At 49.7% G+C, this 17391-nt stretch overlaps 27 non-coding genes across 27 annotated transcripts; 16 read left to right on the forward strand and 11 right to left on the reverse strand.

Annotated features, from left to right (window-relative positions):
- Positions 1-43: 43 nt before the first annotated feature.
- Positions 44-126, reverse strand: TRNAL-CAG (transfer RNA leucine (anticodon CAG)). Its single transcript has one exon. It is a non-coding gene; the product is annotated as a tRNA-Leu (tRNA).
- Positions 127-406: 280 nt separating this feature from the next.
- Positions 407-479, forward strand: TRNAF-GAA (transfer RNA phenylalanine (anticodon GAA)). The gene has a single exon. It is a non-coding gene; the product is annotated as a tRNA-Phe (tRNA).
- Positions 480-1553: 1074 nt separating this feature from the next.
- Positions 1554-1626, forward strand: TRNAF-GAA (transfer RNA phenylalanine (anticodon GAA)). The gene has a single exon. It is a non-coding gene; the product is annotated as a tRNA-Phe (tRNA).
- Positions 1627-2337: 711 nt separating this feature from the next.
- TRNAL-CAG (transfer RNA leucine (anticodon CAG)) lies at positions 2338-2420 on the reverse strand. Its single transcript has one exon. It is a non-coding gene; the product is annotated as a tRNA-Leu (tRNA).
- Positions 2421-2700: 280 nt separating this feature from the next.
- On the forward strand, positions 2701-2773 carry TRNAF-GAA (transfer RNA phenylalanine (anticodon GAA)). Its single transcript has one exon. It is a non-coding gene; the product is annotated as a tRNA-Phe (tRNA).
- Positions 2774-3149: 376 nt separating this feature from the next.
- TRNAL-CAG (transfer RNA leucine (anticodon CAG)) lies at positions 3150-3232 on the reverse strand. Its single transcript has one exon. It is a non-coding gene; the product is annotated as a tRNA-Leu (tRNA).
- Positions 3233-3512: 280 nt separating this feature from the next.
- Positions 3513-3585, forward strand: TRNAF-GAA (transfer RNA phenylalanine (anticodon GAA)). Its single transcript has one exon. It is a non-coding gene; the product is annotated as a tRNA-Phe (tRNA).
- A 711-nt stretch (positions 3586-4296) lies between these two features.
- Positions 4297-4379, reverse strand: TRNAL-CAG (transfer RNA leucine (anticodon CAG)). Its single transcript has one exon. It is a non-coding gene; the product is annotated as a tRNA-Leu (tRNA).
- Positions 4380-4659: 280 nt separating this feature from the next.
- TRNAF-GAA (transfer RNA phenylalanine (anticodon GAA)) lies at positions 4660-4732 on the forward strand. Its single transcript has one exon. It is a non-coding gene; the product is annotated as a tRNA-Phe (tRNA).
- A 711-nt stretch (positions 4733-5443) lies between these two features.
- On the reverse strand, positions 5444-5526 carry TRNAL-CAG (transfer RNA leucine (anticodon CAG)). Its single transcript has one exon. It is a non-coding gene; the product is annotated as a tRNA-Leu (tRNA).
- Positions 5527-5806: 280 nt separating this feature from the next.
- On the forward strand, positions 5807-5879 carry TRNAF-GAA (transfer RNA phenylalanine (anticodon GAA)). The gene has a single exon. It is a non-coding gene; the product is annotated as a tRNA-Phe (tRNA).
- Positions 5880-6953: 1074 nt separating this feature from the next.
- On the forward strand, positions 6954-7026 carry TRNAF-GAA (transfer RNA phenylalanine (anticodon GAA)). Its single transcript has one exon. It is a non-coding gene; the product is annotated as a tRNA-Phe (tRNA).
- A 376-nt stretch (positions 7027-7402) lies between these two features.
- On the reverse strand, positions 7403-7485 carry TRNAL-CAG (transfer RNA leucine (anticodon CAG)). Its single transcript has one exon. It is a non-coding gene; the product is annotated as a tRNA-Leu (tRNA).
- Positions 7486-7765: 280 nt separating this feature from the next.
- Positions 7766-7838, forward strand: TRNAF-GAA (transfer RNA phenylalanine (anticodon GAA)). Its single transcript has one exon. It is a non-coding gene; the product is annotated as a tRNA-Phe (tRNA).
- A 711-nt stretch (positions 7839-8549) lies between these two features.
- On the reverse strand, positions 8550-8632 carry TRNAL-CAG (transfer RNA leucine (anticodon CAG)). The gene has a single exon. It is a non-coding gene; the product is annotated as a tRNA-Leu (tRNA).
- A 280-nt stretch (positions 8633-8912) lies between these two features.
- TRNAF-GAA (transfer RNA phenylalanine (anticodon GAA)) lies at positions 8913-8985 on the forward strand. The gene has a single exon. It is a non-coding gene; the product is annotated as a tRNA-Phe (tRNA).
- Positions 8986-9696: 711 nt separating this feature from the next.
- Positions 9697-9779, reverse strand: TRNAL-CAG (transfer RNA leucine (anticodon CAG)). The gene has a single exon. It is a non-coding gene; the product is annotated as a tRNA-Leu (tRNA).
- Positions 9780-10059: 280 nt separating this feature from the next.
- TRNAF-GAA (transfer RNA phenylalanine (anticodon GAA)) lies at positions 10060-10132 on the forward strand. The gene has a single exon. It is a non-coding gene; the product is annotated as a tRNA-Phe (tRNA).
- A 1074-nt stretch (positions 10133-11206) lies between these two features.
- On the forward strand, positions 11207-11279 carry TRNAF-GAA (transfer RNA phenylalanine (anticodon GAA)). The gene has a single exon. It is a non-coding gene; the product is annotated as a tRNA-Phe (tRNA).
- Positions 11280-11655: 376 nt separating this feature from the next.
- TRNAL-CAG (transfer RNA leucine (anticodon CAG)) lies at positions 11656-11738 on the reverse strand. The gene has a single exon. It is a non-coding gene; the product is annotated as a tRNA-Leu (tRNA).
- Positions 11739-12018: 280 nt separating this feature from the next.
- TRNAF-GAA (transfer RNA phenylalanine (anticodon GAA)) lies at positions 12019-12091 on the forward strand. The gene has a single exon. It is a non-coding gene; the product is annotated as a tRNA-Phe (tRNA).
- Positions 12092-12802: 711 nt separating this feature from the next.
- TRNAL-CAG (transfer RNA leucine (anticodon CAG)) lies at positions 12803-12885 on the reverse strand. The gene has a single exon. It is a non-coding gene; the product is annotated as a tRNA-Leu (tRNA).
- Positions 12886-13165: 280 nt separating this feature from the next.
- TRNAF-GAA (transfer RNA phenylalanine (anticodon GAA)) lies at positions 13166-13238 on the forward strand. Its single transcript has one exon. It is a non-coding gene; the product is annotated as a tRNA-Phe (tRNA).
- A 739-nt stretch (positions 13239-13977) lies between these two features.
- On the forward strand, positions 13978-14050 carry TRNAF-GAA (transfer RNA phenylalanine (anticodon GAA)). Its single transcript has one exon. It is a non-coding gene; the product is annotated as a tRNA-Phe (tRNA).
- A 1074-nt stretch (positions 14051-15124) lies between these two features.
- TRNAF-GAA (transfer RNA phenylalanine (anticodon GAA)) lies at positions 15125-15197 on the forward strand. The gene has a single exon. It is a non-coding gene; the product is annotated as a tRNA-Phe (tRNA).
- A 711-nt stretch (positions 15198-15908) lies between these two features.
- TRNAL-CAG (transfer RNA leucine (anticodon CAG)) lies at positions 15909-15991 on the reverse strand. Its single transcript has one exon. It is a non-coding gene; the product is annotated as a tRNA-Leu (tRNA).
- A 280-nt stretch (positions 15992-16271) lies between these two features.
- On the forward strand, positions 16272-16344 carry TRNAF-GAA (transfer RNA phenylalanine (anticodon GAA)). Its single transcript has one exon. It is a non-coding gene; the product is annotated as a tRNA-Phe (tRNA).
- The last annotated feature ends 1047 nt before the right edge of the window (positions 16345-17391 follow it).

The raw sequence follows: 17391 nt of genomic DNA on the forward strand, positions 1-17391 counted from the left end.
ATAGTTAAGTAAAGAGAAAGACAAAGCCCGCGCTTCAGAACACTGTCAGAAGTGGGATTCGAACCCACGCCTCCAGAGGAGACTGCGACCTGAACGCAGCGCCTTAGACCGCTCGGCCATCCTGACAACCTGTCGGCAAGATAGTGTACTTTTCCAAACAGAACTATTCTACTCCTTAAGCCTTAGCGGGAGAACTTCTCCAAAGGAAAAACCATGACCGTCATTGGGTGTATATTACAATCTTGTGTACTACCCAAGCAAGGGTCAGGAAGACACGTGTGACTGCCCAGCTCCATGCTTGTGGCTCCTCAGCTCTTGGTAGCTCCAGATAGTACTTTGGGAGAAGTGCTGTACTACAGTTTGTACCCCTCCCGTGGAAGGCCATTGGCCACCGGGCACTCAGGAGGCCGAAATAGCTCAGTTGGGAGAGCGTTAGACTGAAGATCTAAAGGTCCCTGGTTCGATCCCGGGTTTCGGCAGGTGCTTTTTTAGGTACGCATCAACTAAAGTAATGAGATTCGTTCCCGTCTTTCCTCCAAAATGGCCTGTCCTCGGCTTGTGTGCCGTTTTACCACTCGGCAGCACTGGCCTGGTTGGAGCTGAGCTGCAGTTCCAGGAGCAAACTGGTATGGTGGAAGAAAGCAGCTAACTAGCATTGCCCAGCTGGCCTAAACAATATTGCTCATGGGCACCATTCTTCAGTCTGCCTTCACCGGTCCTTGAAATTGAAGAAATGTGTAATGCACGCAGGCACGCTGGCATCATCCATCAGACGGCAGCAGACAGGAGCAGTCACGTCTGGCTGCAGTGAAAGATAAACCCCTGCCCCCATGAGGCTTCACCAGTGCGTAAAAGCGCCAGGAACATTGAGGATACAGCTCAGATGTTTGGAGTTTTGAGAGCTTAGGCAATTTACGGCAAAGGCCAGGCGTTGCATGGCAGCGAAGAGGAATTTAAAAATTCAGCTTACAGTCCATCAGAACGATGTAGGGTTTCTTGGAGGTGGTGGGATTTTAGAAGCTCTTTGAAAAAGGGTTTGGTGAGGCTCAGAAAAGAACACCCTTGCTCTGGAGATTCCCTGAAAGAACCTGCGCTATCAAATTCTGTTTTTCTACGCTCTTCTACTCGGCAACCTCCTAGAAAGGAGATAGTTAAGTAAAGAGAAAGACAAAGCCCGCGCTTCAGAACACTGTCAGAAGTGGGATTCGAACCCACGCCTCCAGAGGAGACTGCGACCTGAACGCAGCACCTTAGACCGCTCGGCCATCCTGACAACCTGTCGGCAAGATAGTGTACTTTTCCAAACAGAACTATTCTACTCCTTAAGCCTTAGCGGGAGAACTTCTCCAAAGGAAAAACCATGACCGTCATTGGGTGTATATTACAATCTTGTGTACTACCCAAGCAAGGGTCAGGAAGACACGTGTGACTGCCCAGCTCCATGCTTGTGGCTCCTCAGCTCTTGGTAGCTCCAGATAGTACTTTGGGAGAAGTGCTGTACTACAGTTTGTACCCCTCCCGTGGAAGGCCATTGGCCACCGGGCACTCAGGAGGCCGAAATAGCTCAGTTGGGAGAGCGTTAGACTGAAGATCTAAAGGTCCCTGGTTCGATCCCGGGTTTCGGCAGGTGCTTTTTTAGGTACGCATCAACTAAAGTAATGAGATTCGTTCCCGTCTTTCCTCCAAAATGGCCTGTCCTCGGCTTGTGTGCCGTTTTACCACTCGGCAGCACTGGCCTGGTTGGAGCTGAGCTGCAGTTCCAGGAGCAAACTGGTATGGTGGAAGAAAGCAGCTAACTAGCATTGCCCAGCTGGCCTAAACAATATTGCTCATGGGCACCATTCTTCAGTCTGCCTTCACCGGTCCTTGAAATTGAAGAAATGTGTAATGCACGCAGGCACGCTGGCATCATCCATCAGACGGCAGCAGACAGGAGCAGTCACGTCTGGCTGCAGTGAAAGATAAACCCCTGCCCCCATGAGGCTTCACCAGTGCGTAAAAGCGCCAGGAACATTGAGGATACAGCTCAGATGTTTGGAGTTTTGAGAGCTTAGGCAATTTACGGCAAAGGCCAGGCGTTGCATGGCAGCGAAGAGGAATTTAAAAATTCAGCTTACAGTCCATCAGAACGATGTAGGGTTTCTTGGAGGTGGTGGGATTTTAGAAGCTCTTTGAAAAAGGGTTTGGTGAGGCTCAGAAAAGAACACCCTTGCTCTGGAGATTCCCTGAAAGAACCTGCGCTATCAAATTCTGTTTTTCTACGCTCTTCTACTCGGCAACCTCCTAGAAAGGAGATAGTTAAGTAAAGAGAAAGACAAAGCCCGCGCTTCAGAACACTGTCAGAAGTGGGATTCGAACCCACGCCTCCAGAGGAGACTGCGACCTGAACGCAGCGCCTTAGACCGCTCGGCCATCCTGACAACCTGTCGGCAAGATAGTGTACTTTTCCAAACAGAACTATTCTACTCCTTAAGCCTTAGCGGGAGAACTTCTTCAAAGGAAAAACCATGACCGTCATTGGGTGTATATTACAATCTTGTGTACTACCCAAGCAAGGGTCAGGAAGACACGTGTGACTGCCCAGCTCCATGCTTGTGGCTCCTCAGCTCTTGGTAGCTCCAGATAGTACTTTGGGAGAAGTGCTGTACTACAGTTTGTACCCCTCCCGTGGAAGGCCATTGGCCACCGGGCACTCAGGAGGCCGAAATAGCTCAGTTGGGAGAGCGTTAGACTGAAGATCTAAAGGTCCCTGGTTCGATCCCGGGTTTCGGCAGGTGCTTTTTTAGGTACGCATCAACTAAAGTAATGAGATTGTAATGAGAACATTGAGGATACAGCTCAGATGTTTGGAGTTTTGAGAGCTTAGGCAATTTACGGCAAAGGCCAGGCGTTGCATGGCAGCGAAGAGGAATTTAAAAATTCAGCTTACAGTCCATCAGAACGATGTAGGGTTTCTTGGAGGTGGTGGGATTTTAGAAGCTCTTTGAAAAAGGGTTTGGTGAGGCTCAGAAAAGAACACCCTTGCTCTGGAGATTCCCTGAAAGAACCTGCGCTATCAAATTCTGTTTTTCTACGCTCTTCTACTCGGCAACCTCCTAGAAAGGAGATAGTTAAGTAAAGAGAAAGACAAAGCCCGCGCTTCAGAACACTGTCAGAAGTGGGATTCGAACCCACGCCTCCAGAGGAGACTGCGACCTGAACGCAGCGCCTTAGACCGCTCGGCCATCCTGACAACCTGTCGGCAAGTTAGTGTACTTTTCCAAACAGAACTATTCTACTCCTTAAGCCTTAGCGGGAGAACTTCTCCAAAGGAAAAACCATGACCGTCATTGGGTGTATATTACAATCTTGTGTACTACCCAAGCAAGGGTCAGGAAGACACGTGTGACTGCCCAGCTCCATGCTTGTGGCTCCTCAGCTCTTGGTAGCTCCAGATAGTACTTTGGGAGAAGTGCTGTACTACAGTTTGTACCCCTCCCGTGGAAGGCCATTGGCCACCGGGCACTCAGGAGGCCGAAATAGCTCAGTTGGGAGAGCGTTAGACTGAAGATCTAAAGGTCCCTGGTTCGATCCCGGGTTTCGGCAGGTGCTTTTTTAGGTACGCATCAACTAAAGTAATGAGATTCGTTCCCGTCTTTCCTCCAAAATGGCCTGTCCTCGGCTTGTGTGCCGTTTTACCACTCGGCAGCACTGGCCTGGTTGGAGCTGAGCTGCAGTTCCAGGAGCAAACTGGTATGGTGGAAGAAAGCAGCTAACTAGCATTGCCCAGCTGGCCTAAACAATATTGCTCATGGGCACCATTCTTCAGTCTGCCTTCACCGGTCCTTGAAATTGAAGAAATGTGTAATGCACGCAGGCACGCTGGCATCATCCATCAGACGGCAGCAGACAGGAGCAGTCACGTCTGGCTGCAGTGAAAGATAAACCCCTGCCCCCATGAGGCTTCACCAGTGCGTAAAAGCGCCAGGAACATTGAGGATACAGCTCAGATGTTTGGAGTTTTGAGAGCTTAGGCAATTTACGGCAAAGGCCAGGCGTTGCATGGCAGCGAAGAGGAATTTAAAAATTCAGCTTACAGTCCATCAGAACGATGTAGGGTTTCTTGGAGGTGGTGGGATTTTAGAAGCTCTTTGAAAAAGGGTTTGGTGAGGCTCAGAAAAGAACACCCTTGCTCTGGAGATTCCCTGAAAGAACCTGCGCTATCAAATTCTGTTTTTCTACGCTCTTCTACTCGGCAACCTCCTAGAAAGGAGATAGTTAAGTAAAGAGAAAGACAAAGCCCGCGCTTCAGAACACTGTCAGAAGTGGGATTCGAACCCACGCCTCCAGAGGAGACTGCGACCTGAACGCAGCGCCTTAGACCGCTCGGCCATCCTGACAACCTGTCGGCAAGATAGTGTACTTTTCCAAACAGAACTATTCTACTCCTTAAGCCTTAGCGGGAGAACTTCTCCAAAGGAAAAACCATGACCGTCATTGGGTGTATATTACAATCTTGTGTACTACCCAAGCAAGGGTCAGGAAGACACGTGTGACTGCCCAGCTCCATGCTTGTGGCTCCTCAGCTCTTGGTAGCTCCAGATAGTACTTTGGGAGAAGTGCTGTACTACAGTTTGTACCCCTCCCGTGGAAGGCCATTGGCCACCGGGCACTCAGGAGGCCGAAATAGCTCAGTTGGGAGAGCGTTAGACTGAAGATCTAAAGGTCCCTGGTTCGATCCCGGGTTTCGGCAGGTGCTTTTTTAGGTACGCATCAACTAAAGTAATGAGATTCGTTCCCGTCTTTCCTCCAAAATGGCCTGTCCTCGGCTTGTGTGCCGTTTTACCACTCGGCAGCACTGGCCTGGTTGGAGCTGAGCTGCAGTTCCAGGAGCAAACTGGTATGGTGGAAGAAAGCAGCTAACTAGCATTGCCCAGCTGGCCTAAACAATATTGCTCATGGGCACCATTCTTCAGTCTGCCTTCACCGGTCCTTGAAATTGAAGAAATGTGTAATGCACGCAGGCACGCTGGCATCATCCATCAGACGGCAGCAGACAGGAGCAGTCACGTCTGGCTGCAGTGAAAGATAAACCCCTGCCCCCATGAGGCTTCACCAGTGCGTAAAAGCGCCAGGAACATTGAGGATACAGCTCAGATGTTTGGAGTTTTGAGAGCTTAGGCAATTTACGGCAAAGGCCAGGCGTTGCATGGCAGCGAAGAGGAATTTAAAAATTCAGCTTACAGTCCATCAGAACGATGTAGGGTTTCTTGGAGGTGGTGGGATTTTAGAAGCTCTTTGAAAAAGGGTTTGGTGAGGCTCAGAAAAGAACACCCTTGCTCTGGAGATTCCCTGAAAGAACCTGCGCTATCAAATTCTGTTTTTCTACGCTCTTCTACTCGGCAACCTCCTAGAAAGGAGATAGTTAAGTAAAGAGAAAGACAAAGCCCGCGCTTCAGAACACTGTCAGAAGTGGGATTCGAACCCACGCCTCCAGAGGAGACTGCGACCTGAACGCAGCGCCTTAGACCGCTCGGCCATCCTGACAACCTGTCGGCAAGATAGTGTACTTTTCCAAACAGAACTATTCTACTCCTTAAGCCTTAGCGGGAGAACTTCTCCAAAGGAAAAACCATGACCGTCATTGGGTGTATATTACAATCTTGTGTACTACCCAAGCAAGGGTCAGGAAGACACGTGTGACTGCCCAGCTCCATGCTTGTGGCTCCTCAGCTCTTGGTAGCTCCAGATAGTACTTTGGGAGAAGTGCTGTACTACAGTTTGTACCCCTCCCGTGGAAGGCCATTGGCCACCGGGCACTCAGGAGGCCGAAATAGCTCAGTTGGGAGAGCGTTAGACTGAAGATCTAAAGGTCCCTGGTTCGATCCCGGGTTTCGGCAGGTGCTTTTTTAGGTACGCATCAACTAAAGTAATGAGATTCGTTCCCGTCTTTCCTCCAAAATGGCCTGTCCTCGGCTTGTGTGCCGTTTTACCACTCGGCAGCACTGGCCTGGTTGGAGCTGAGCTGCAGTTCCAGGAGCAAACTGGTATGGTGGAAGAAAGCAGCTAACTAGCATTGCCCAGCTGGCCTAAACAATATTGCTCATGGGCACCATTCTTCAGTCTGCCTTCACCGGTCCTTGAAATTGAAGAAATGTGTAATGCACGCAGGCACGCTGGCATCATCCATCAGACGGCAGCAGACAGGAGCAGTCACGTCTGGCTGCAGTGAAAGATAAACCCCTGCCCCCATGAGGCTTCACCAGTGCGTAAAAGCGCCAGGAACATTGAGGATACAGCTCAGATGTTTGGAGTTTTGAGAGCTTAGGCAATTTACGGCAAAGGCCAGGCGTTGCATGGCAGCGAAGAGGAATTTAAAAATTCAGCTTACAGTCCATCAGAACGATGTAGGGTTTCTTGGAGGTGGTGGGATTTTAGAAGCTCTTTGAAAAAGGGTTTGGTGAGGCTCAGAAAAGAACACCCTTGCTCTGGAGATTCCCTGAAAGAACCTGCGCTATCAAATTCTGTTTTTCTACGCTCTTCTACTCGGCAACCTCCTAGAAAGGAGATAGTTAAGTAAAGAGAAAGACAAAGCCCGCGCTTCAGAACACTGTCAGAAGTGGGATTCGAAACCACGCCTCCAGAGGAGACTGCGACCTGAACGCAGCGCCTTAGACCGCTCGGCCATCCTGACAACCTGTCGGCAAGATAGTGTACTTTTCCAAACAGAACTATTCTACTCCTTAAGCCTTAGCGGGAGAACTTCTCCAAAGGAAAAACCATGACCGTCATTGGGTGTATATTACAATCTTGTGTACTACCCAAGCAAGGGTCAGGAAGACACGTGTGACTGCCCAGCTCCATGCTTGTGGCTCCTCAGCTCTTGGTAGCTCCAGATAGTACTTTGGGAGAAGTGCTGTACTACAGTTTGTACCCCTCCCGTGGAAGGCCATTGGCCACCGGGCACTCAGGAGGCCGAAATAGCTCAGTTGGGAGAGCGTTAGACTGAAGATCTAAAGGTCCCTGGTTCGATCCCGGGTTTCGGCAGGTGCTTTTTTAGGTACGCATCAACTAAAGTAATGAGATTGTAATGAGAACATTGAGGATACAGCTCAGATGTTTGGAGTTTTGAGAGCTTAGGCAATTTACGGCAAAGGCCAGGCGTTGCATGGCAGCGAAGAGGAATTTAAAAATTCAGCTTACAGTCCATCAGAACGATGTAGGGTTTCTTGGAGGTGGTGGGATTTTAGAAGCTCTTTGAAAAAGGGTTTGGTGAGGCTCAGAAAAGAACACCCTTGCTCTGGAGATTCCCTGAAAGAACCTGCGCTATCAAATTCTGTTTTTCTACGCTCTTCTACTCGGCAACCTCCTAGAAAGGAGATAGTTAAGTAAAGAGAAAGACAAAGCCCGCGCTTCAGAACACTGTCAGAAGTGGGATTCGAACCCACGCCTCCAGAGGAGACTGCGACCTGAACGCAGCGCCTTAGACCGCTCGGCCATCCTGACAACCTGTCGGCAAGTTAGTGTACTTTTCCAAACAGAACTATTCTACTCCTTAAGCCTTAGCGGGAGAACTTCTCCAAAGGAAAAACCATGACCGTCATTGGGTGTATATTACAATCTTGTGTACTACCCAAGCAAGGGTCAGGAAGACACGTGTGACTGCCCAGCTCCATGCTTGTGGCTCCTCAGCTCTTGGTAGCTCCAGATAGTACTTTGGGAGAAGTGCTGTACTACAGTTTGTACCCCTCCCGTGGAAGGCCATTGGCCACCGGGCACTCAGGAGGCCGAAATAGCTCAGTTGGGAGAGCGTTAGACTGAAGATCTAAAGGTCCCTGGTTCGATCCCGGGTTTCGGCAGGTGCTTTTTTAGGTACGCATCAACTAAAGTAATGAGATTCGTTCCCGTCTTTCCTCCAAAATGGCCTGTCCTCGGCTTGTGTGCCGTTTTACCACTCGGCAGCACTGGCCTGGTTGGAGCTGAGCTGCAGTTCCAGGAGCAAACTGGTATGGTGGAAGAAAGCAGCTAACTAGCATTGCCCAGCTGGCCTAAACGATATTGCTCATGGGCACCATTCTTCAGTCTGCCTTCACCGGTCCTTGAAATTGAAGAAATGTGTAATGCACGCAGGCACGCTGGCATCATCCATCAGACGGCAGCAGACAGGAGCAGTCACGTCTGGCTGCAGTGAAAGATAAACCCCTGCCCCCATGAGGCTTCACCAGTGCGTAAAAGCGCCAGGAACATTGAGGATACAGCTCAGATGTTTGGAGTTTTGAGAGCTTAGGCAATTTACGGCAAAGGCCAGGCGTTGCATGGCAGCGAAGAGGAATTTAAAAATTCAGCTTACAGTCCATCAGAACGATGTAGGGTTTCTTGGAGGTGGTGGGATTTTAGAAGCTCTTTGAAAAAGGGTTTGGTGAGGCTCAGAAAAGAACACCCTTGCTCTGGAGATTCCCTGAAAGAACCTGCGCTATCAAATTCTGTTTTTCTACGCTCTTCTACTCGGCAACCTCCTAGAAAGGAGATAGTTAAGTAAAGAGAAAGACAAAGCCCGCGCTTCAGAACACTGTCAGAAGTGGGATTCGAACCCACGCCTCCAGAGGAGACTGCGACCTGAACGCAGCGCCTTAGACCGCTCGGCCATCCTGACAACCTGTCGGCAAGATAGTGTACTTTTCCAAACAGAACTATTCTACTCCTTAAGCCTTAGCGGGAGAACTTCTCCAAAGGAAAAACCATGACCGTCATTGGGTGTATATTACAATCTTGTGTACTACCCAAGCAAGGGTCAGGAAGACACGTGTGACTGCCCAGCTCCATGCTTGTGGCTCCTCAGCTCTTGGTAGCTCCAGATAGTACTTTGGGAGAAGTGCTGTACTACAGTTTGTACCCCTCCCGTGGAAGGCCATTGGCCACCGGGCACTCAGGAGGCCGAAATAGCTCAGTTGGGAGAGCGTTAGACTGAAGATCTAAAGGTCCCTGGTTCGATCCCGGGTTTCGGCAGGTGCTTTTTTAGGTACGCATCAACTAAAGTAATGAGATTCGTTCCCGTCTTTCCTCCAAAATGGCCTGTCCTCGGCTTGTGTGCCGTTTTACCACTCGGCAGCACTGGCCTGGTTGGAGCTGAGCTGCAGTTCCAGGAGCAAACTGGTATGGTGGAAGAAAGCAGCTAACTAGCATTGCCCAGCTGGCCTAAACAATATTGCTCATGGGCACCATTCTTCAGTCTGCCTTCACCGGTCCTTGAAATTGAAGAAATGTGTAATGCACGCAGGCACGCTGGCATCATCCATCAGACGGCAGCAGACAGGAGCAGTCACGTCTGGCTGCAGTGAAAGATAAACCCCTGCCCCCATGAGGCTTCACCAGTGCGTAAAAGCGCCAGGAACATTGAGGATACAGCTCAGATGTTTGGAGTTTTGAGAGCTTAGGCAATTTACGGCAAAGGCCAGGCGTTGCATGGCAGCGAAGAGGAATTTAAAAATTCAGCTTACAGTCCATCAGAACGATGTAGGGTTTCTTGGAGGTGGTGGGATTTTAGAAGCTCTTTGAAAAAGGGTTTGGTGAGGCTCAGAAAAGAACACCCTTGCTCTGGAGATTCCCTGAAAGAACCTGCGCTATCAAATTCTGTTTTTCTACGCTCTTCTACTCGGCAACCTCCTAGAAAGGAGATAGTTAAGTAAAGAGAAAGACAAAGCCCGCGCTTCAGAACACTGTCAGAAGTGGGATTCGAACCCACGCCTCCAGAGGAGACTGCGACCTGAACGCAGCGCCTTAGACCGCTCGGCCATCCTGACAACCTGTCGGCAAGATAGTGTACTTTTCCAAACAGAACTATTCTACTCCTTAAGCCTTAGCGGGAGAACTTCTCCAAAGGAAAAACCATGACCGTCATTGGGTGTATATTACAATCTTGTGTACTACCCAAGCAAGGGTCAGGAAGACACGTGTGACTGCCCAGCTCCATGCTTGTGGCTCCTCAGCTCTTGGTAGCTCCAGATAGTACTTTGGGAGAAGTGCTGTACTACAGTTTGTACCCCTCCCGTGGAAGGCCATTGGCCACCGGGCACTCAGGAGGCCGAAATAGCTCAGTTGGGAGAGCGTTAGACTGAAGATCTAAAGGTCCCTGGTTCGATCCCGGGTTTCGGCAGGTGCTTTTTTAGGTACGCATCAACTAAAGTAATGAGATTCGTTCCCGTCTTTCCTCCAAAATGGCCTGTCCTCGGCTTGTGTGCCGTTTTACCACTCGGCAGCACTGGCCTGGTTGGAGCTGAGCTGCAGTTCCAGGAGCAAACTGGTATGGTGGAAGAAAGCAGCTAACTAGCATTGCCCAGCTGGCCTAAACAATATTGCTCATGGGCACCATTCTTCAGTCTGCCTTCACCGGTCCTTGAAATTGAAGAAATGTGTAATGCACGCAGGCACGCTGGCATCATCCATCAGACGGCAGCAGACAGGAGCAGTCACGTCTGGCTGCAGTGAAAGATAAACCCCTGCCCCCATGAGGCTTCACCAGTGCGTAAAAGCGCCAGGAACATTGAGGATACAGCTCAGATGTTTGGAGTTTTGAGAGCTTAGGCAATTTACGGCAAAGGCCAGGCGTTGCATGGCAGCGAAGAGGAATTTAAAAATTCAGCTTACAGTCCATCAGAACGATGTAGGGTTTCTTGGAGGTGGTGGGATTTTAGAAGCTCTTTGAAAAAGGGTTTGGTGAGGCTCAGAAAAGAACACCCTTGCTCTGGAGATTCCCTGAAAGAACCTGCGCTATCAAATTCTGTTTTTCTACGCTCTTCTACTCGGCAACCTCCTAGAAAGGAGATAGTTAAGTAAAGAGAAAGACAAAGCCCGCGCTTCAGAACACTGTCAGAAGTGGGATTCGAAACCACGCCTCCAGAGGAGACTGCGACCTGAACGCAGCGCCTTAGACCGCTCGGCCATCCTGACAACCTGTCGGCAAGATAGTGTACTTTTCCAAACAGAACTATTCTACTCCTTAAGCCTTAGCGGGAGAACTTCTCCAAAGGAAAAACCATGACCGTCATTGGGTGTATATTACAATCTTGTGTACTACCCAAGCAAGGGTCAGGAAGACACGTGTGACTGCCCAGCTCCATGCTTGTGGCTCCTCAGCTCTTGGTAGCTCCAGATAGTACTTTGGGAGAAGTGCTGTACTACAGTTTGTACCCCTCCCGTGGAAGGCCATTGGCCACCGGGCACTCAGGAGGCCGAAATAGCTCAGTTGGGAGAGCGTTAGACTGAAGATCTAAAGGTCCCTGGTTCGATCCCGGGTTTCGGCAGGTGCTTTTTTAGGTACGCATCAACTAAAGTAATGAGATTGTAATGAGAACATTGAGGATACAGCTCAGATGTTTGGAGTTTTGAGAGCTTAGGCAATTTACGGCAAAGGCCAGGCGTTGCATGGCAGCGAAGAGGAATTTAAAAATTCAGCTTACAGTCCATCAGAACGATGTAGGGTTTCTTGGAGGTGGTGGGATTTTAGAAGCTCTTTGAAAAAGGGTTTGGTGAGGCTCAGAAAAGAACACCCTTGCTCTGGAGATTCCCTGAAAGAACCTGCGCTATCAAATTCTGTTTTTCTACGCTCTTCTACTCGGCAACCTCCTAGAAAGGAGATAGTTAAGTAAAGAGAAAGACAAAGCCCGCGCTTCAGAACACTGTCAGAAGTGGGATTCGAACCCACGCCTCCAGAGGAGACTGCGACCTGAACGCAGCGCCTTAGACCGCTCGGCCATCCTGACAACCTGTCGGCAAGATAGTGTACTTTTCCAAACAGAACTATTCTACTCCTTAAGCCTTAGCGGGAGAACTTCTCCAAAGGAAAAACCATGACCGTCATTGGGTGTATATTACAATCTTGTGTACTACCCAAGCAAGGGTCAGGAAGACACGTGTGACTGCCCAGCTCCATGCTTGTGGCTCCTCAGCTCTTGGTAGCTCCAGATAGTACTTTGGGAGAAGTGCTGTACTACAGTTTGTACCCCTCCCGTGGAAGGCCATTGGCCACCGGGCACTCAGGAGGCCGAAATAGCTCAGTTGGGAGAGCGTTAGACTGAAGATCTAAAGGTCCCTGGTTCGATCCCGGGTTTCGGCAGGTGCTTTTTTAGGTACGCATCAACTAAAGTAATGAGATTCGTTCCCGTCTTTCCTCCAAAATGGCCTGTCCTCGGCTTGTGTGCCGTTTTACCACTCGGCAGCACTGGCCTGGTTGGAGCTGAGCTGCAGTTCCAGGAGCAAACTGGTATGGTGGAAGAAAGCAGCTAACTAGCATTGCCCAGCTGGCCTAAACGATATTGCTCATGGGCACCATTCTTCAGTCTGCCTTCACCGGTCCTTGAAATTGAAGAAATGTGTAATGCACGCAGGCACGCTGGCATCATCCATCAGACGGCAGCAGACAGGAGCAGTCACGTCTGGCTGCAGTGAAAGATAAACCCCTGCCCCCATGAGGCTTCACCAGTGCGTAAAAGCGCCAGGAACATTGAGGATACAGCTCAGATGTTTGGAGTTTTGAGAGCTTAGGCAATTTACGGCAAAGGCCAGGCGTTGCATGGCAGCGAAGAGGAATTTAAAAATTCAGCTTACAGTCCATCAGAACGATGTAGGGTTTCTTGGAGGTGGTGGGATTTTAGAAGCTCTTTGAAAAAGGGTTTGGTGAGGCTCAGAAAAGAACACCCTTGCTCTGGAGATTCCCTGAAAGAACCTGCGCTATCAAATTCTGTTTTTCTACGCTCTTCTACTCGGCAACCTCCTAGAAAGGAGATAGTTAAGTAAAGAGAAAGACAAAGCCCGCGCTTCAGAACACTGTCAGAAGTGGGATTCGAACCCACGCCTCCAGAGGAGACTGCGACCTGAACGCAGCGCCTTAGACCGCTCGGCCATCCTGACAACCTGTCGGCAAGATAGTGTACTTTTCCAAACAGAACTATTCTACTCCTTAAGCCTTAGCGGGAGAACTTCTCCAAAGGAAAAACCATGACCGTCATTGGGTGTATATTACAATCTTGTGTACTACCCAAGCAAGGGTCAGGAAGACACGTGTGACTGCCCAGCTCCATGCTTGTGGCTCCTCAGCTCTTGGTAGCTCCAGATAGTACTTTGGGAGAAGTGCTGTACTACAGTTTGTACCCCTCCCGTGGAAGGCCATTGGCCACCGGGCACTCAGGAGGCCGAAATAGCTCAGTTGGGAGAGCGTTAGACTGAAGATCTAAAGGTCCCTGGTTCGATCCCGGGTTTCGGCAGGTGCTTTTTTAGGTACGCATCAACTAAAGTAATGAGATTGTAATGAGAACATTGAGGATACAGCTCAGATGTTTGGAGTTTTGAGAGCTTAGGCAATTTACGGCAAAGGCCAGGCGTTGCATGGCAGCGAAGAGGAATTTAAAAATTCAGCTTACAGTCCATCAGAACGATGTAGGGTTTCTTGGAGGTGGTGGGATTTTAGAAGCTCTTTGAAAAAGGGTTTGGTGAGGCTCAGAAAAGAACACCCTTGCTCTGGAGATTCCCTGAAAGAACCTGCGCTATCAAATTCTGTTTTTCTACGCTCTTCTACTCGGCAACCTCCTAGAAAGGAGATAGTTAAGTAAAGAGAAAGACAAAGCCCGCGCTTCAGAACACTGTCAGAAGTGGGATTGGAACCCACGCCTCCAGAGGAGACTGCGACCTGAACGCAGCGCCTTAGACCGCTCGGCCATCCTGACAACCTGTCGGCAAGATAGTGTACTTTTCCAAACAGAACTATTCTACTCCTTAAGCCTTAGCGGGAGAACTTCTCCAAAGGAAAAACCATGACCGTCATTGGGTGTATATTACAATCTTGTGTACTACCCAAGCAAGGGTCAGGAAGACACGTGTGACTGCCCAGCTCCATGCTTGTGGCTCCTCAGCTCTTGGTAGCTCCAGATAGTACTTTGGGAGAAGTGCTGTACTACAGTTTGTACCCCTCCCGTGGAAGGCCATTGGCCACCGGGCACTCAGGAGGCCGAAATAGCTCAGTTGGGAGAGCGTTAGACTGAAGATCTAAAGGTCCCTGGTTCGATCCCGGGTTTCGGCAGGTGCTTTTTTAGGTACGCATCAACTAAAGTAATGAGATTCGTTCCCGTCTTTCCTCCAAAATGGCCTGTCCTCGGCTTGTGTGCCGTTTTACCACTCGGCAGCACTGGCCTGGTTGGAGCTGAGCTGCAGTTCCAGGAGCAAACTGGTATGGTGGAAGAAAGCAGCTAACTAGCATTGCCCAGCTGGCCTAAACAATATTGCTCATGGGCACCATTCTTCAGTCTGCCTTCACCGGTCCTTGAAATTGAAGAAATGTGTAATGCACGCAGGCACGCTGGCATCATCCATCAGACGGCAGCAGACAGGAGCAGTCACGTCTGGCTGCAGTGAAAGATAAACCCCTGCCCCCATGAGGCTTCTCCAGTGCGTAAAAGCGCCAGGAACATTGAGGATACAGCTCAGATGTTTGGAGTTTTGAGAGCTTAGGCAATTTACGGCAAAGGCCAGGCGTTGCATGGCAGCGAAGAGGAATTTAAAAATTCAGCTTACAGTCCATCAGAACGATGTAGGGTTTCTTGGAGGTGGTGGGATTTTAGAAGCTCTTTGAAAAAGGGTTTGGTGAGGCTCAGAAAAGAACACCCTTGCTCTGGAGATTCCCTGAAAGAACCTGCGCTATCAAATTCTGTTTTTCTACGCTCTTCTACTCGGCAACCTCCTAGAAAGGAGATAGTTAAGTAAAGAGAAAGACAAAGCCCGCGCTTCAGAACACTGTCAGAAGTGGGATTCGAACCCACGCCTCCAGAGGAGACTGCGACCTGAACGCAGCGCCTTAGACCGCTCGGCCATCCTAACAACCTGTCGGCAAGATAGTGTACTTTTCCAAACAGAACTATTCTACTCCTTAAGCCTTAGCGGGAGAACTTCTCCAAAGGAAAAACCATGACCGTCATTGGGTGTATATTACAATCTTGTGTACTACCCAAGCAAGGGTCAGGAAGACACGTGTGACTGCCCAGCTCCATGCTTGTGGCTCCTCAGCTCTTGGTAGCTCCAGATAGTACTTTGGGAGAAGTGCTGTACTACAGTTTGTACCCCTCCCGTGGAAGGCCATTGGCCACCGGGCACTCAGGAGGCCGAAATAGCTCAGTTGGGAGAGCGTTAGACTGAAGATCTAAAGGTCCCTGGTTCGATCCCGGGTTTCGGCAGGTGCTTTTTTAGGTACGCATCAACTAAAGTAATGAGATTCGTTCCCGTCTTTCCTCCAAAATGGCCTGTCCTCGGCTTGTGTGCCGTTTTACCACTCGGCAGCACTGGCCTGGTTGGAGCTGAGCTGCAGTTCCAGGAGCAAACTGGTATGGTGGAAGAAAGCAGCTAACTAGCATTGCCCAGCTGGCCTAAACAATATTGCTCATGGGCACCATTCTTCAGTCTGCCTTCACCGGTCCTTGAAATTGAAGAAATGTGTAATGCACGCAGGCACGCTGGCATCATCCATCAGACGGCAGCAGACAGGAGCAGTCACGTCTGGCTGCAGTGAAAGATAAACCCCTGCCCCCATGAGGCTTCACCAGTGCGTAAAAGCGCCAGGAACATTGAGGATACAGCTCAGATGTTTGGAGTTTTGAGAGCTTAGGCAATTTACGGCAAAGGCCAGGCGTTGCATGGCAGCGAAGAGGAATTTAAAAATTCAGCTTACAGTCCATCAGAACGATGTAGGGTTTCTTGGAGGTGGTGGGATTTTAGAAGCTCTTTGAAAAAGGGTTTGGTGAGGCTCAGAAAAGAACACCCTTGCTCTGGAGATTCCCTGAAAGAACCTGCGCTATCAAATTCTGTTTTTCTACGCTCTTCTACTCGGCAACCTCCTAGAAAGGAGATAGTTAAGTAAAGAGAAAGACAAAGCCCGCGCTTCAGAACACTGTCAGAAGTGGGATTCGAACCCACGCCTCCAGAGGAGACTGCGACCTGAACGCAGCGCCTTAGACCGCTCGGCCATCCTGACAACCTGTTGGCAAGTTAGTGTACTTTTCCAAACAGAACTATTCTACTCCTTAAGCCTTAGCGGGAGAACTTCTCCAAAGGAAAAACCATGACCGTCATTGGGTGTATATTACAATCTTGTGTACTACCCAAGCAAGGGTCAGGAAGACACGTGTGACTGCCCAGCTCCATGCTTGTGGCTCCTCAGCTCTTGGTAGCTCCAGATAGTACTTTGGGAGAAGTGCTGTACTACAGTTTGTACCCCTCCCGTGGAAGGCCATTGGCCACCGGGCACTCAGGAGGCCGAAATAGCTCAGTTGGGAGAGCGTTAGACTGAAGATCTAAAGGTCCCTGGTTCGATCCCGGGTTTCGGCAGGTGCTTTTTTAGGTACGCATCAACTAAAGTAATGAGATTCGTTCCCGTCTTTCCTCCAAAATGGCCTGTCCTCGGCTTGTGTGCCGTTTTACCACTCGGCAGCACTGGCCTGGTTGGAGCTGAGCTGCAGTTCCAGGAGCAAACTGGTATGGTGGAAGAAAGCAGCTAACTAGCATTGCCCAGCTGGCCTAAACAATATTGCTCATGGGCACCATTCTTCAGTCTGCCTTCACCGGTCCTTGAAATTGAAGAAATGTGTAATGCACGCAGGCACGCTGGCATCATCCATCAGACGGCAGCAGACAGGAGCAGTCACGTCTGGCTGCAGTGAAAGATAAACCCCTGCCCCCATGAGGCTTCACCAGTGCGTAAAAGCGCCAGGAACATTGAGGATACAGCTCAGATGTTTGGAGTTTTGAGAGCTTAGGCAATTTACGGCAAAGGCCAGGCGTTGCATGGCAGCGAAGAGGAATTTAAAAATTCAGCTTACAGTCCATCAGAACGATGTAGGGTTTCTTGGAGGTGGTGGGATTTTAGAAGCTCTTTGAAAAAGGGTTTGGTGAGGCTCAGAAAAGAACACCCTTGCTCTGGAGATTCCCTGAAAGAACCTGCGCTATCAAATTCTGTTTTTCTACGCTCTTCTACTCGGCAACCTCCTAGAAAGGAGATAGTTAAGTAAAGAGAAAGACAAAGCCCGCGCTTCAGAACACTGTCAGAAGTGGGATTGGAACCCACGCCTCCAGAGGAGACTGCGACCTGAACGCAGCGCCTTAGACCGCTCGGCCATCCTGACAACCTGTTGGCAAGTTAGTGTACTTTTCCAAACAGAACTATTCTACTCCTTAAGCCTTAGCGGGAGAACTTCTCCAAAGGAAAAACCATGACCGTCATTGGGTGTATATTACAATCTTGTGTACTACCCAAGCAAGGGTCAGGAAGACACGTGTGACTGCCCAGCTCCATGCTTGTGGCTCCTCAGCTCTTGGTAGCTCCAGATAGTACTTTGGGAGAAGTGCTGTACTACAGTTTGTACCCCTCCCGTGGAA

The sequence above is a fragment of the Dendropsophus ebraccatus genome, unplaced genomic scaffold (genome assembly GCF_027789765.1).
Source record: "Dendropsophus ebraccatus isolate aDenEbr1 unplaced genomic scaffold, aDenEbr1.pat pat_scaffold_964_ctg1, whole genome shotgun sequence".
NCBI classification, from domain to species: domain Eukaryota; kingdom Metazoa; phylum Chordata; class Amphibia; order Anura; family Hylidae; genus Dendropsophus; species Dendropsophus ebraccatus.